At 42.1% G+C, this 17804-nt stretch overlaps 1 protein-coding gene and 1 pseudogene across 11 annotated transcripts in view; one reads left to right on the top strand and one right to left on the bottom strand.

Moving 5' to 3' along the window:
* CHCHD6 (coiled-coil-helix-coiled-coil-helix domain containing 6) overlaps nucleotides 1–17804 on the bottom strand; it is a 249715-nt gene that overhangs the window by 107700 nt on the left and 124211 nt on the right. The gene's annotated exons all lie outside the window — the stretch shown is intronic.
* The window catches only part of LOC109026081 (protein RCC2-like), a 78463-nt pseudogene continuing 61937 nt past the window's right edge, over nucleotides 1279–17804 (top strand).

The raw sequence follows: 17804 nt of genomic DNA, 5'->3' as shown, positions 1-17804 counted from the left end.
ATCAGCACATGGGTTTGAATCACTCAAAAACATGGGGTAAGACATGAACCCAAGTTTTTGAAAGCCCATCTCCCTGGCAATGCTACTCCTACTGACAGGGAACCTTGCAGAACCACCAGCAGGTTGGTCTGTAATAAGAGCTGACCACTCACTAGTGCCCCTGAGTGCAGAGTACCAGGAGAAAGACTCAGGCGAAAGGGCCACACCAGGCCAGTGGGCTTGGGTAGCTGGCTGAACCCCTGAGAGTTAAGTTCTAACACCGGCTCTATCACTGAGTGGCCTCTAGGAAGCCTGAGCAAGATGCTGTCTTGTCTGTTTTCCCCTTACCTGTATAAGGGAGAAGAAGTAGTAACCTGGATCCCCAGGCAGCTGCAGGGGATCTAAAAATGCCAGGAAGGCTTCTGGAATGCCTCTGGAATGCCAACACTTCAGAAAAGCTAAATACAAACAGTGGGACTAAATGCCAGGAATTTCTCACAGGGCTTTTCAAAGTGTGCTGCTGAAGCTGTGTCCCAGGAATGCAAGCATGGCTAATCTGCACTGGGCCTCTCAGCGGTCCAGCACTTAACTGTTACCAATCCCTGGTGCAGTGAGAGGAGAAGCTCGTCTGATGCAATTAAACAGCCAGTAAAAGAAAGTCTCTGAGGGCTCTGGACCTGCCATTTTTTGACCAGCAGTCCCAGCCAAGCAGGAAGATGACATCTGAAGGCAAAACCATCATAAGGCTCTTCAGCTGCCATTCTCTACAGTTAAGTGAAGCAGCAGAGACAAGGAGGTGCGTTCACACGTCCACCACCATCCCACTGACACACTGCGATGCCTCCTCTGGGCCGTGGCTACCAGAGTGCTCATCCCGAAGCTTTGAGGGCCTGTGCCAGCAGGACGTCTATGTGAGGAATGGGACGCAGGACTAAAGTGTTGGGTGAAGATGCCTAGCCATCAGCACCTCCTTAGGCTAGAGACTGTTCACACAAACAGGAAGAAACGTTGAGGACATCAAGGCCTACTTTTCTATTCATGTCCAATGCAACACAATTGAGCAGTTAAGAATGAAATGAACTGTGTGGAGAGGGATGAGGCTGTGCCTCCCACTTGAATGAAAACTCCGTGATGTGCACCATATCCCCAACACCTTGGCTTCGTCATAAGTGAGCCACCAGGGTGGTGAGCTCACCATCTCTAATTCATCTGCTACAAAGCCCTGCCCACTGGCTCTGCTCATCTGAGATTTAGAATGCAATCCCAATGACTGACAATGGACAGGAGGTGACACGAAAAATGGCTGTAGAAACTGAGTATGACACAAATGCCTGCGTGTCAGTGCCTGGCCCAGAGCAGACACTCACTGATCTGGCTGTGAAGTATGGAAGAGCACATTGGGCAGCACCCGCCACTCCACACAGTTGCCCCGCAGTCTCATATTGGCTTCCTAGCACTCATGAGAGGCCACGCAGCATGCAGCACAACTGTGGTTTCAGTGCCTGAGCGCGTCACTTACCAGAACACCTCTATGTGACAGACAGAATTGTAAAAGGGCTGAGGGCACAACAGGGAAGCCAGAGAGAGAATTTCTGCTATCATGAAGCTTAGATCCCAGTGGGAGACACAAATATGTGTGCAGATAAATAATTACAGAGAGATGTGCTGGGAAGACCATAAGACAGACTCACTTGTAGGGTTAGCGGGTTGCTATTCTCCCTAAGGAGATTTCTGAGACAGTCTTCAGGGAAAAATTTTGAAATTAAGAATGTTGACTCTAATATAAAGGTAAAATATCATCATTATGAACACGTACTTAGCAGATGACAGTCTTTGAATAGAGAATTGAGGGAATCTGCATGATTTGGTCAAGGACCTCCTCCAGTCAACACAACACAATGAGTTCACACTTTGATGCCTCTACCCTACTCCAAACACATAGCACTGGCAGATAAAATATAGAACAGATGACAAAAAGACACGGACAGGTTCAAAAACAAGATTAAAGTGTCCAATACCAAACAGAAATGCAAAGCAGCGGGTGGGGCTGAAGCCACAGGCCTGCTGGCTCCAAGTCTGGAGCAGGGAGAGGCAGTCAGGAACCCTCTTTATCGTGCAGGGTCAGAATAAACCACATTCCGCACAAGCGGGGGCCTGAAGCCAGGCTGGCGACCTGCAGCCTAGGGATCTCCCTAAAATAAGAAGCTGATATAAAAAACTTCTGAAGACCTCCACTGAGGGCCAGGGTTTTCAGTTTACTTAAACCTAGAAAGCCTGGAAGCTACAGATCCCACCCCTGGACCACAAATGAACCTAGTCACTCAGTTCCTGGCTCTGCAATATCACCAGGACCACTGTGGAGACAGGCCTCAGAAGGCCAAAATCAGACCTGGTCCTGCACTGAGGTGCAGGTGTAGGTGACAATAGAAATAGTGAACTTTCCACTCCAAATGAACCTACAAACTGAATCTCAAATATGTGAAGAAATAGAATTTATAAAAAGGCTACCAATAAAAGCAGTAACTGAAATATGAATTCACTCCAGATGACATTAATTTTATAGGACAATATGACAAAGGATTTCAAAAAACTTTTTATTATGCAAAAATTTAAACACAAGAAAGAATACAATAAAACCCCAGATAGCCATCAGCAAGCTTCAACAATTAGAAACTAAAGAGATCTTCTTTCATCTCTACCCTCTACCTTCTCCACCCCCAGGTTTCTTACAGATCTCTTCATCTACATAGCTTCAATATGTTGCTCTAAAAAATAAGGACTTTTAATTTCTAAAACACAACCATAGTACTATTGCATATCAAAAATAATTTACCATGAATTCTTTAACATCATCAGATATCCAGCCAGCATTACAATCTCCAATTGATGAATAATTTTAAATATGCATGTTTAAATTGCTCAGAAAGGTAAAACGAAGTAACTTCTGATTTACAAAAAAGAAATTATGAACCTGAAACAGGCTAACCACCAAATAGGTAAAGATTATACATTTAAAATCTACAAAATAAAAAACGAAATGGATAAGACAAACTCTAAGCTGAGAACAACAAGGGAAAAATTATCAAACTGAAATGACGTACAGAGATTTGAGCAAGAATGTAGTAATAGAAGACAAAGATAAAAAGTCGGGAGGATTGCTTGAGTCCAGGAGCTGGAGACCAGACTGGGCAACAAAGCGAGACTCCATCTTCACAAAAAATAAAAATAAAAAGTTAGTTGGCTATGGTGGCACATGCCCGCTACTTGAGAGGCTGAGGCAGGAGGATTTTTTGGTCCCTGGAGTATAAGGCTGCGGTGAGTTATGATCACATCACTGCACTCCAGCCTGGACAAGAGAGTAAGACTCTGTCTCAAAAATAACAAACTCAAAGATAAAAAGTCTGATAAAAGCTAAGAACTGTGGAAGACAGACTGATGGTCCAGAATGTGTCTAACAGCTGTTTCAGAAGATGAGGAGGGAAAGACTGGAGAGGACAAGGGGGTAAGAGAGGGGAAGAAGGACGGAAGCCAGAGTAGAAGGCAGGTGAGAGGATGGGAGGTGGGCGAGGCGAAGGAGAAAGACACTGGTAGGGGTGAGTTAGGGAAAGTGGGAAAGGGGGAGAGGAGAGAGAGGGAGAGAATGGTAAACAGAAAAGACCAAATAAAATTATAGAAATAAGTGTAAGTAAATTGGTTACCACAAAAAGCACACGAAGGGGGCCTCCAAGATGGCCCCTGATGATCTCCACCTCCTAGGCCTCATGCCCCTGTGGGATCTCCTCCTCTTGAGTGTAGGCTGGAACTTGAGACTCATTATTAATAAATAGAATATGGTAAAGTGATGGGATGTCACTTCCAAGATTTAGTTTTAAAAGACAGTGATTTCTGTCTTGCTCATACTCTTTTCCTTGTTCACACTGATGAGGCAAGCTTCCATTTTATGAGCTGCGTCCACTACCACTGTGAAGACAGGTCTCAGGAGGCCAAAATTACATAGTAAGACACTGAGGGTGGCCACTGACCAACAGCCAGTGAGGACCGGAGGCCCTCAGTCCATCAGTCCTCAAGGAACTGACTCCTGCCCACAGTCACATGAGTGAGCTTGGAAGCAGACCCTCCCCCAGTGGAGCCTTCAAATGAGATAGCAGCCCCGGCAGATACCTTGACTACACGACCTTAGGGCAGAGGCACCCAGCTAAGCCAGGCCCAGATCCCTGACCCATAGAAACCACAAGATAATAAATGTTTAAGTCACTACATTTTGTAATTTGTTACTTAGTAATTGTTAACTAATATATGAACTGATTAATCTCACCCTTAAAAGAAAAATGATTATCAATTTGGATAAAAGAAAGGAAAAAAACCCTAACGACTTGCTACTTAGAAGAAACCAAAGCCCCCATACTAATGGTCTTACAGAAAAAAAGAAATCCTCTACTGGACATAAATATATAGTGGACTGTCTACTGTTTTATTTTGTTTACACAAAATGTTGAGCATTAAATCAAAACTTTAAAAATACACATACACACACACAAACACGTGGGCGTGCGAAAATAATGACCCTCCATATAGAGATAAAATACTGGAACCAGACACATTAATGGCCCAGACTGGAATTAATACAAAGGGACTTTAAATAACTATGATTAATATGTTAAAGAACCTAGTAGAAAAAGGTAAATATCATGTGTGAAGATATAGAGAATTTCCACAGAGTGATAAAACTATCTTGCCTCCATTGTTCATGATGAGAAATCAGTCTTTTATATTATTCAGGATTCCTTGTAGATGATGAGTCACTTCTCTCTTGCTATTTCCAAAATCTTTTCTTTGACTTTGCCTTTTGACAGCTTGATTGTGAAGTACTTAGGTGTGGATCCCTTTGAAATCTTGTGCAAAGCCACATACATAGTCTTGGTCTTTTAAAATCCCAGGAATAGTATATGAGCTTTTCAAAGCCTCCTATGGCCACCTCATTCCCTAGCTTTTCTTTTTAAGCTTTCAGGTTACCCTATTGTTTGCCCAAATTGTTATCTACCTCCCCAGGCAGCTATAATATTCAACAATTGCCTCTGCTTGTTTTTGACAAATGTCCTCTGGGAAAAAGCTGTTGGCACTGGGCAACCTCTGAGTCAGGTTGTATAAAGACGGCCTTATAAGTGGGGTCTCTTTCAGGGAATCACCAGACAGGAAAAATAATGACATTTTTCTGGGAATGGGGATTTGAAGGAGGTCCAACCCTTTTCTGCCCCTTCTGGTGGCTGGCAGGCTGCAAGTCTGCACTGTGCCTGTGGGCTACAGGTTTTCAGGGCTACTGTGGAGCTGCAGGGGAAACAGGGATGGGATATGATAAATTAAAATGCCACAAAGCTCACTTTTCTTACTCAGAGTCATTCATTTTTTCTTGAGCAAATGCTCCTGGATTGCTGCAAGCCTTTGGTCAATTTTCAGAGTTCTGAAAAAATAGATTCTGACTAGTTTTGCCAGTTTTTTCATTGCTTTTATGAAGGAGGATTTTTAGAGACCCTTATTCTACCAGTTTCACTGACACCACCGGAAACTATAAAACAGAACCAAATGGAAATGCTAGAAATCCATTTCTAGCATGATATGGCATGAATTCATGGGTTTATTAGCATATTGGAAGGAGCAAAAACCAGTGAACTTGAAAACAAGGCATTATAAATTATCTAAATTAAAACACAAACAGACAAAAGAATGAAAAATGAAATGGAACAGGGCCCCCAAGATTAACAGAACAATATTAAATATCCAAAGCATATATTTAATTGGAGTCCCAGTAGAAGAGAAAAGTGGGGCAAAAGAAATAAAATATATGGCCAAGAATTCTCTGGAGTTGATTGAAGACAACTAAGTCTGAGACAACAAATCTGAGAAGCTCAGAAAAATTCCAAGCAGGAAGCTTTTATAAAATTCTTAAATAATTCCTTAAGTAATGCGATATTTTTGAACATAGATTATGTTTTTGAAAAATAATTTCTAGAGCAACCCTAAAAAAGTAACCTAAAAAGCACAAATAGTCAATAGAGGAGATCACAGAATTCTAAATATATTGACTCATCCCCACTCTCCCCCACCAAAAACAAACCTGCAAGAAAGAAGCAAAGAGGAACAAAGAACAGATGAAACAAACAGAAATCAAACATCAAGATGGCTGACTTAAATAGTCACATCAGAAATTACATCAAATATAAACCAACTTAGCCCTTGTATTAGTTCCTGTTGCTATGGTATGAAATTACCAGAAACTTAGTGGCTTAAAGCAATATAAATGTCTTCTCTTACCATTCTAAAGGTCAGAAGTCTCAAACAGGTCTTATTTGACTACAGTCATGCTAGTGGCAGGGCTGTACCTATCAGGGGGGTTCTAGAAAAGAATCTATTTCCTTACCTTTTCCAGTTCTAGCTAGAGGCTACCCCCATTCCTTGGCTCATGGCCTCACATCACCCTGACTTCTGCTACCCTTATCATATCTTCTTTTCTGTCTCTCCTGCCTTCCCCTTTCCCTCATAAGGACCTTGACATTACACTGAACCCACCTGGATAACAAAGGATAACCTCCCCATCACATATCCTTAACTTAATCACACCTGCAAAGTTCCTTTTGCCATGTGAGAGAAAACATGCACAGGCTCCAGGTACTAGAAGGTAGACATCTTTGGGGGGCCATTATTCTTCCTATCACACTCCCCAATGAGAAGGCAAAGTCCTAACTTCGTGTTATTAATAAGAAATAGCTTTTAAATACGAAGACACAAAAATTTGGGGAAAAAACGAAAAAGATATATTGTGCAAATGCTAAGTATAAAAAAGCTGGTGTAGCTATATTAATATTAGTTAAAGAAGAATTCAAGGCAAAAAAATAAGACCAGATATAAAGAGGGGCAGTTCATAATCATAAAAGGGACAATTATTCAAGAATAACAATTCTAAATGTATAGGTACTTATAATAAAACTCCTAAATACATAAAGCAAATCTGAGACTAAAGAGGAATATAAATAAATCCACAATCACAGTCAAATACTTTGATCTGCCCTCAAAATATTGATAGAACAAGTAGACAAAAAAATCAACAAGGATATGGAAGATTTGAACAGTATTATCATCCAATGTGACCCAAATGACATGTATACAACACTACATCTAACAACAGCAGGAAACACATGCTTCTCAAATACACATAGAACAGTCACTGAAATGGACCACATCTTGAGCTAATAAGTTTAAAAGGATGAAATCACACAAACTATGTTCTATGATCACAAAAGTATTAAATTAGAAATTGTAAGACACCCAGAAAATCCTTACTGTTGTAAGACACCCAGAAAATCCTCAAATGTTTAGAAAATAAGCATATTACTAAATAACCCACAAGTCCTAACCAAAAGAAAAAGTAGTTCCTAAAAATAGACTTGGAAATGACAGATAATGCAATTAGCAAATGAGGACTTTAAAACTGCTACTGTAAGCATGTTGAAGGATTTAAAGAAAATGTAAACATAATGATATAAATGGAAGCTACTGAAAAGTACCAAATGGAATTTCAAGAGCTAAAATGAAAGGCTGAAAAAGTGAATACTACCTCAGGAACCTGTGGGACAATTTCAATATCAAGTGGTCTAACATACATGTAATTGAACTCTTGGGAGGAGACAGTGGTAGTGGAAAAATATTTGAATATTTCAAGAATAGATGAAAAATTCCCAGATGTTTTCAGAAGTATAAACCATAATCCAATAAGCTAAGCTAACCAACTCAACAATATACACAATGTGACGAATGCAGTAATGGAAATATAAAAATTATATATCTGATCATTTAAAAATACATAATTTTCCTTGATTTACAAAACAAAACATAAAAGCTTTACCCCAAAGAATTTCCCAGTCCAGATGGCTTCACCAATTTTATCAAATATTTAAGGAAGAAATCATACAATTTCTAAGAAAATTCTTTCAGCAAATAGAGGAGGAAACAGTTCCCAACTCATTTTATGAGGCTGCTATAATGATACCAAACCAGTATTCCTCGAGAAAAGAGATGTAAAAATCCTTAATAGAAAAACTGGCAAATCAATTCCATCAATGTGCAAAAAAGATAATACCCATAACCAACTAGGGTTTATGCCAGCAGGATGCTAGCATAACAACGTACTTCACCACATTAAAAAAGAATAAGAAGACAATCATACGATCATTTTCAATAGATGTAAGAAAAGCATTTGACAAAATATGACATCCATTCACGGAGAAAACTTTTAGAAAACTAGTAATAGAAGAAAGTTTCCTCAACTTGATGAAGGACACGTACCAAAAAAATCTATACATAATATCATGCTTATTGGTGTAATATTGAAGGCTCTTCCCCTAAGACAGCAGAGAAAAAGGTTAAAAAGATTTAGAGTATCTGATTAATAAAATTAACAAGGTTGGTTTAACAGACATATTTCTAGAATCGCTACTCCCAAAATTAAATATCTACATTCTTTTACAGAAGAACATTTTAAAAACATCCCACTCTTGCAGGTCACACCCACCAAAAAAAAAAAAAAAAAAAAAAAAAGAATTTCAGTGCAATGAAAAGGACAGTTAAAATGAGTTGTGGTGAAATGTCTTCTTAAATAATTTGTGGGCTAAGATAAAATAATGATAGAAATTTCAAAATTACAAGAATAAAAGTTCTACGTTTAAAAAAATGTGTGATACAGCTGATGCGGTATCTGTGAGGTAAATGTACTTAAATGCAAAATTGAGATTTAAGCAAATTATTCATTTCATATATGAATAAAATAGGATTCAGATTAAGTGACTTGCTGCATTATCACACAAGAGCAGGACTACAAAGACAGATTCCTGACTCCCAGGTCAGCAACCTCACATTTGGGGACCACGTCATTCCATCCTGAGCTGTGTGCTTTGACAATGTAAAAATCATTGGTGGATCACCAAACTGAACTAATCTAAGAACATGTATTATAACCATGCTTCTCAAATGTTTAAAGTGCATTTGAATCACCCAGTATTTTGATAAAAGGCAGATCCTAGCTTCTAGATTAGTCTAGACTCATCAAAATTGGGCCCAAGATTCTTTGGGTCTGGGATGGGCCCAGGGTTAAATAGTTCTTTTTTTTTAAAAAAAAAGACAGAGTCTCACTCTGTCCTCCAAGAAATGTCCTGTGACGTGACCTTGGTTGACTGCAGCCTTGATCTCCTGGGCTTAAGTGATACTTCCACCTCAGCCTCCGGAGTAGCTGGTACTACAGGCGCATGCTGCCATGCCTGGCTAATTTTTTACTTTTATTTTTGGTAGAGATGGGATCGCATTTTGTTGCCCGGGCTGGTCTTGAACTCCTGGGCTTAAGCCATCCTCCCACCTAGGCCTCCCAAAGTGTTGGGATTACAAGTGTGAGCCATTACGCCTGGACTAGATTAAACATTTCCAACATTCCCAAGCAATGGTTTTGTTTTGTTTTGTTTTGTTTTGAGGCAAGGTCTTGCTCCTTCACCCAGGCTGAAGTTTAGTGGCATGATCACAGCTCACTGCAGCCCCAACTTCCTGGGCTCAAGCGATCTTCCCACCTCAGCCTCCTAGTAGCTGGGATAACAGGCACATGCCACAATGCCCAGTTAATTTAAAAAAATTTTTTTTTTTTTTGGAAAGACAGGGTCTCCCTATGTTGCTGGGCTGATCTCAAACTCCTGGGGTTAAGCGATCCTCCCACCTTGGCCTCCCAAAGTGCTGGGATTACAGGCATGAGCAACCACGCCCAGCCTAGGTAATGTTACTTTGAGTACTAAGGCACTAGATCATGCCTATGGAAAGATAAATGATGGTTATAGTGAGATCGTCAAAACCCTGCAAGATCCATGATGGGTCTAAATTATGTTCCTCACAGCCCTCACTTTAGATTAATGATAATGCACTCTAATTTTAAAAAATAATAAAGAGTAAGGGCTTAAGGGAACAGGCTTTAGACTCAGAAAAAGTTAGATTTGAATACTAGATCTGTCACTTCCTACTTGAGTGACCGTGGTCAAGTCAGAACTTCTCTTGCGGCATTATTCACAATAGCAAAGACTTGGAACCAACCCAAATGTCCAACAATGATAGACTGGATTAAGAAAATGTGGCACATATACACCATGGAATACTATGCAGCCATAAAAAATGATGAGTGCATGTCCTTTGTAGGGACATGGATGAAATTGGAAATCATCATTCTCAGTGAGCTATCACAAGAACAAAAAACCAAACACCGCATATTCTCACTCATAGGTGGGAACTGAACAATGAGATCACATGGACACAGGAAGGGGAATATCACACTCTGGGGACTGTTGTGGGGTGGGGGGAGGGGGGAGGGATAGCATCGGGAGATATATCTAATGCTAGGTGACGAGTTAGTGGGTGCAGCGCACCAGCATGGTGCATGTATACATATGTAACTAACCTGCACAATGTGCACATGTACCCTAAAACTTAAAGTATAATAAAAAAATAAATTAAAATAAATAAATAAATAAATAAAGAACTTCTCTATGCCAGAGTTTCCTAACCCATACAACGGAGAAATTAATATAATCTCTATTTCATGAGGTTGCAGTGAAGTTAAATAAGATCATACACATAAAGTACTAAACAAATATTTGGTACACTATAATTTTCTTCAAAATAAATGGCAGCCAAGAATTATTTTCATAATAAAAGTGTTATTAAATATTTAATCCGAAAAGAAAATATACCTATCCATGACCATATTAGATAACAGATTTTTAATATAAAAAGGCATATCTCAAGGACAAATATAACTTTGAGATGATATGGGCTAATCTCCACACTTGGAACTGATCCTGAGGTGCCCTGGGATGTTATATGTCAGTATCAGTGTTTTATCTTCCTTCATTACACCTGTCTTCCCTCCCTCTTAATATGTTCATCTATGGTATTAATAACTGTCAGAGTTCTTTCTAAAATGTGTTTTTAGATTTTTTATTGAAATATAATTCACATATCATAAACCCTTTTAAAATCTATAATGCAGTGCGTTTTAATACATTCACAAAGTTGTGCAATCATCACAACTATCTCATTTTAGAACATTTTCGTCACCCCTAAAAGAAACTCTGTGTCCAACAGCAGGCAGCTCCCACCTTCCCCTACACTTAGCCCCTAAATGTCCATCAACTAACAGATGAATTTTAAAACATGGTATATCTATATAATGGAATATCATTCAGCCAGAAAAAACAATGAAGTACTAATACATGCTACAACATAAATTAACCTTGAAAACGTTACGCTAAGTGAAAGAAGCCAGACACGAAAGGCCACATAGTATATGATTCCATTAATATGAAATGTCCAGATTAGGCAAACACATAGAGATAGAAAACAGATGAGTGCTTGCCAAGACCTGGGGGCCGAGGCAGGGGTGATGGGAAGTGACTATTAATGGGAGCAGGGTTTCCATCCAGGTGATGAAAATGTCCTAAACTTAAATTGTGGCAATGGCTGCACAACTCAGTGAATACACTAAAAACCATGGAAATGTGTGCTTTAAATGGGTGATTTCATGGTTTATGAATATCTCAATAAAGATGTTAAAAATACATAAGATTACCAAAGAAACGAATTATATTGAAATACAGTTATCAAAATATTAAGAAAAAAAGGCCTGAGGTGGGGAGACCAGTGAGAGAGCTGATGCAGTAATCCAGGTTGGGGAGTATGACAAGGACTGAACTGAGGCTGGGTTGTGGGGTGAGGGGGTTCAACAGGAGAAGACTGACTGATTAGATGCAGCAGGGAAGGGAGGGAGGAAAGCACAATGATCCCTCCAGGTTCCGGCCGAAAATGAGAACTATGTCTACCTATGTTGTAATGATAAATGAAATTAGTGCACCTTATACTTGTATGTCATCTACACACAGCTACATACATTCCCACAGCTAATACAGTATTTAGCATGTGGATATATGGTCATATAAATTTCCAAATTATTGCCAGATGCCAACTTGGCATAGGTATGTTCTTGTGTTTATACAGAGAGATGTCCAAAGAACAAATTTTATGTTCATTTTTCTGTTTACCTTCTTGTACTCTTCCTAAACCATAAATTCCTGGAGGCTGGAGGCTAGGGGCTAAATTGTGTTACCACTTTATTCCCAGTGACACAGAGTAAATATTCCCTACAAGAATAAAATGGCCAGGCATAGTGGCTCACGTCTATAATCCCAGCATTTTCAGAGGCCAAGGCAAGAGGATCACTTGAGCTCAGGAGTTCAAGACCAGCTCAGGCAATGTAGTGAGACCTTATCTCTACTATTAAAAATTAGCTGGGCATAGTGGTGCATGCCTGTAGCCCCAGCTACTCAGGAGGCTGAGGCAGGAGGATCACTTGAGCCCAGGAAGTGGAAGCCACAGTGAGCTATGATAATGTCACTGCATGCCGGGCTGAGCAACAGAGCAAGACTGTCTCAAAAAAAAAAAGGAAAAAAGAAGGAATAAAATGAATGATGCTGAGAAGTTGATTTTGGGAAAAGGAGATGCTAATCATTAAGGCAGTACAGTACACTGTGATGTTTAAGAGGCTTGGGTTCAAATTCTGGCTCTAACAATTATTTGCAATTTCTCTGTGGCTCAGTTTCCTCATAGGGCTGCCATAAGGGTTTGCTGTGATTCTGCCCTGCTGTAGGTGTTCTCAATGCTTGGGCTTGTCTACTATGAGTCTGAAGAAGAAACTATCACCAAGAATCCATCCCTCCCTTCCTTCCATAAGCCAGCTTGGACAGGTGCACACCATTCCATGAGGTTGGCACAATTCAGAGGGAGATGCAGCTGATTAAGGGACTGCAGAAATGCAGACCTTCCTTCACTGACATCAAATGGGTCCTGCTGAGGCCCAAGCGTGGAAGAGTGAGGAGGGGCAGAGCTGAACAGGCATTGTTGACCCTAGGACCAAGTCCCAGCTCCTTCGAAGGCACAGAAAAATCAGGAGAGGCTGCTTCTCTAGGGTCATCTTCCTCACTTTCCAAAACCACCTACCTGTGCCAGGAGGGAGAGGCAACTCAGAAACATGCCAAGAAGAGGGATGCTCAAAGCCATGTCTTTGTTCCTCATTACACGATACAAATTTTCCAAGAGTCACTGATGCCTCACAAGGAAACTTTGAAAAAACATTCTATTACAAGACCATCTGCTGAAATACTGTAGGCTCTCTGCAGCCCCCATTTCCTTTTATTACCAGGGAAAGCCTCATGAAAATTGGTCTCGTTCTGAAGGCTTGTGTCTGCTCATGCTGCTTTCTTCCAAATCTCCACCTGCAGGCTGCAGTGCTGACACTGCTCCCCCGCCCCATCTGCACTGTGGACGTGGTGCCCATGGCTGGGAGAATGAGGGAACGGAGGCTTCAGGTGTGAGGGATCACAGGACAGATGGCCTCCCAGGCAACCAGAGCCTGCTCTCCTCCGTGTTGCCCAAGTAAGAAAAGAACAAGACAGCAGGGAAGGAGACAGTGGAAATGCTCAGGGACGGTTAACTCTGTGTATGTCTGACACATTTTATCCAATAAGTACCACATTCTCTGCAGCCTTCCTTCCTCTTAGCAACACCTAGATATTGGTCAGGGCAAAAGTATAATCTTGGTCATGACAAAACAAGAATCAGTGACACCTCATGAAACAATCAGGCATGAACCTATAAAAGCAACAGTGACCATTTATTACCAGTCAGTAAATAATTCCTTAAGTGTTCCATTAACTTATACAATAACCTAGTGAAATAGATATTATTAAACACTATGTATATATGTATGTATGAATGAATGAATGTATGAATGAATGAGACAGGGTCTTGCTCTGCCACCCAGGCTAAAGTACAATAGCATGATCTTGGCTCACCGCAGCCTCGACCTCCTGGGCACAAGCCATCCTCCCACTTCAGCCTCCCGAGTAGCTTGGACTACAAACACACCATGCTTGGCTAATTTTTTAAATTTTGGTGAAATGGGGTCTCACTATGTTGCCTAGGCTGGTGCTGAACTCCTGGGCTCAAGTAATCCTCCTGCCTTGTCGTCTTAAAGTGCTAGAATTACAGGGTGAGCCACCACACCCAGGCTAAACCCACTTTAAAGGCAAGAAAAACGAGGCACAGAGTAATGAAGTCACCCAGAGCCACATAATCAATACATGGCAGAGGTAAAGTTTTAAAGTAATGGGCTTCATCTCCTGGTGTAATAAGATCCTACCTGGTATAATTTTCCAAGCAAGGCTATCTTAAGACATCATGATATCATCTCTGCAATGTCTAATAAAGTTCTAGGGCACAAGGATGATAAGGTCGGAAATGAAATGTAGAGCCACTCTGGCGCACAATTCCCTTTAGTGGAGGGCTGGGAGGAACCCCAGATTTGCACAGAGTAACAATTAACCACAAGGGGGCTTGGACCGGTGAAAGCCCAAAGTGATGTCCATTTCTCCTCAGGAAGAGCAGGCCAGTCCCCTATACTTGCTCCTGGCGTCCAACAGTCCTTACCTGTCGACATCCTCAGCGCACTGTCTTCCTGGGCATGTGCCATGAATTTTGTTCCTCCAGAGCAGAGCCAGCCTGGCCCAGGCAGAACAACTGAGCCCTGGTCTACACAGGCACACCTAGCTCAGCCAGCACCTCCGTATCCCTGCAGACGCCCTCTCTCCTCTTAGCATCTCCGCACAATCTCTGCTACAGCACCTTGCCTCTCCCGGTCAGTGTCCCCACTGCTGTTTCACTCTTGTGTGCACTGTCTTCAGTACCAAAATTGTACTGAATGCTTGTGGAACCAGGACAGTTCTAAAAGCCTGGGATCCTGCGATGAGTGAGACACACAGGAAAGGATGGACAGATGACCATAAATTAATGAGTGAATGTGGTGTCAGATGGTGATGAAGGGCTGTGAAGAACAGAGTGGCGGTCCAGAGAGGCAGGGGTGAGGACTCATTCATAGGGAATGACCAGAGAAGGTCCCTCTCAGGAGGTGACATTTGAGCTGAGAGCTGCATGACAGGATAGAAGGCCACGAAGATCTTGGGGAAGTTCATTCCTAGCTGAAAAAACCAATGCAAAGGCCTCTGAGTGGGAACAAACGTGACATATTCGAGGGACATAACAAACACCATAACAAATACCTGGGAGTGGAGTAGGGGAGTGGTGAGACGCAGCATGAAAAACAGGCTGGGGCCTAACGGCGCAGGGCCTTGCAGCCCTGGTGAGGTGGTGCACTGCCTTCTATGAGCACAGGGGCCACTGGAGAGCTCTGAGCAAGACAGCGATATGATCTATTTATTTATTTTTTAAATCCAGCTCATAAAAGCTGAACTGGAAGGCTGCTGCCCAAGAGGACAGACTGATTATCTCCCTTCCCACACCATGCACTCACATGTACAGGCACACAAAATATTAACTGTGGTTGTGACAGCTGTAGCTACGGAAAGGTGGCAAGGAGAAACCTTTACAGAAGAAATAATATGCGATTTTCTAGCTGAACACCTTTTAAAAAGTAATGCTGGAGAACAGAATCCCTGCCTGTGAGGGAGGCAAGGGCTGTCTTTAGGTACAGGATAACAGCATGCCGCTTGAAATAAGCAAGAGTCGGGTAAAGCAGAGCTTACTCATGCTTCTAAATCTGCAGACTGAAAAGAGAGAGATGGGGAGGGAGAAAAGGAGCCAGTGATTCAGCTCTGCTGCCTGCTGCTTCTCACTGCAGCTCCAAACAGTAAGAGTTCAGAGAAGTTGCTCAAACATGACCAGCAACAGACCTATAGTTCCTTACAGAGAACAAGAGTGATGAACTGCCCAGTCTCCAGGTGGGAAATTCATGAACTGAGCAGAGCCGGCCAGGTGTGTGTGGTCTTCCATGCCCAGAGAATCCCCACTCCTCCCAGCCCCACTCTGATGGCACTTCAGACCTCAGGGATTGTAAGCCCATGAATCAGAAAGGTTCTTTGGAGAGCCGTGAGGTTAAGGGAGTCAGAGAAGTGGCCCCTACCTGACCAGAGAACAAGCTGCCTGGCCACTGTCACACCCTCAGCCCGTAACGATGTCAGGCAGGCAGGCAGGCGCCCCACACCTACTGGAGGGATCGGGGCTATGTGGGGAGCACTGTCCTGCCTCTGCTGTTGGCACCTACACCTGGGATAAGAGGACAACACTGGAGAATAGGGAACTGTTGGCCTGCAGCTAGGGTGGGGCTCACTGGGCCATCTCCATCAGTTAAGCTCTCAGGGGCCCCTCAGAGGCCCCAGAGGCTGGTCAGAAATCTGTTCCAACTGTTTGTGGATCCATCTAGGATCTCCCACCCGGGCTACTTCTCTGGAGAATGGATATTAGAAACTGGAAAAACACTTTTCCTTGACCTAGTCTCAACCAGCTACAAATACTGCCCATGGCACAGCGGAGCTCTTATTCCTCCAGACACACCAGGGCTTCCAGGGCCTGTGCTTCTAGCTCCTACTGTTCTTTGCCAGAAATGTCTCTTTTTCTATACCCTGCCTGCCCAAGTGCTCTGCTGTTGCCGACTGTCAAGGACCCAGTCAACGCTTCCTTCAGCACCCTATTAAATCCCGTGTTGGAGTCTTGGGGAGGTTCTGTCCAATTTCCAAGTAGGAAGCTGTCCTATATCTAAGTGGAGATCAGATATGTATGTTCTTTCTGTCCTGAAGTAGCCAGGGATAGGCATCCCACTTGGACTCAGATAGTCATCATCACACAAAACTGAACCCTGAATAAATGACACAGAAAGGAGGGACTGATAGAGATTGGCTTGACGGAGACCACAGCAACAGCAGTAGTAGCAAGAGTACAATGATGCAACTGGTAGGGCTTCATGACCTAGGAGCTCCCCTGCTTCTGGCCCATTCCCCAGGCCTGGCCCTCCAGCTCCACACCCACAGGCGAGCCCCCAACAACTTTCCAATTAATTCCCTCTGCTTATGATAGCCAGAGCTGGTTTCTATGGCTATAATCAAAATCCCTGAATGACTTATTTTCTCTTCTCTCTCCATCCAAACAGAACTGTATCATCTATCTGTACTCCCATAGCACTTAAATATATCCTATAATTATTCTAATTATTCTTATACTAATTGGTCTATAGCTATTGATCCCCCTGCAGATACAGGGGCTTCATGAAAGCAGTAGCCCTGAGTCACTTCTGTTGGTGTCCCCACGCCTGGCATGAAACTTGGTAGGCACATGATGCACAAATATATGTTGAACTGAATTTACACTTTCAAGATACATTCATTATTTCACACATATGATGAATAATTAAGTAACATTATTGGTAATTCTAACAAAAGCAAAACACAGGCCAGCAAATACAGTGCTGTAATTTTCAACAATCTTCTCGAGAGGTTGTATATTTATTCTCCAAGGACTCATCATTATTATACCACTAAGTATTGAGTGGATGCTAGACAAGGGCCCTGAACTCAAGATGGCATAGCTATCAGACAGCAAGGCTGGACTTTCGTAGGTCTACATAGTTGCGAAGCCCACATTCTTCCCACTCGCCACACTGCTTCCCAGTAGGTCTCCATCAAAGACATATCGCGTGCAAAGCACTGTGTGAATGATTCTAACAAAGCTGCTCTTGTTCAAAATATTGTTTAGAAACTGTTTTCAAATTTAACACATTTATGCAGATCTTTAGAAGTGGCAAATCTTCTGTCTTTCAGGGAGGTATTGAGTTTCTGGAAAGAGCTGAGTGTCTGTACCCGTGCCAAGGAAGGAGGCAAGGTGTCCTGAAGGGGGCGGAGCCAGTC

Source organism: Gorilla gorilla, chromosome 2, assembly GCF_029281585.2.
Source record: "Gorilla gorilla gorilla isolate KB3781 chromosome 2, NHGRI_mGorGor1-v2.1_pri, whole genome shotgun sequence".
Taxonomy (NCBI): Eukaryota; Metazoa; Chordata; class Mammalia; order Primates; family Hominidae; genus Gorilla; species Gorilla gorilla.
This window is presented reverse-complemented; position numbering and strand designations above follow the sequence as displayed.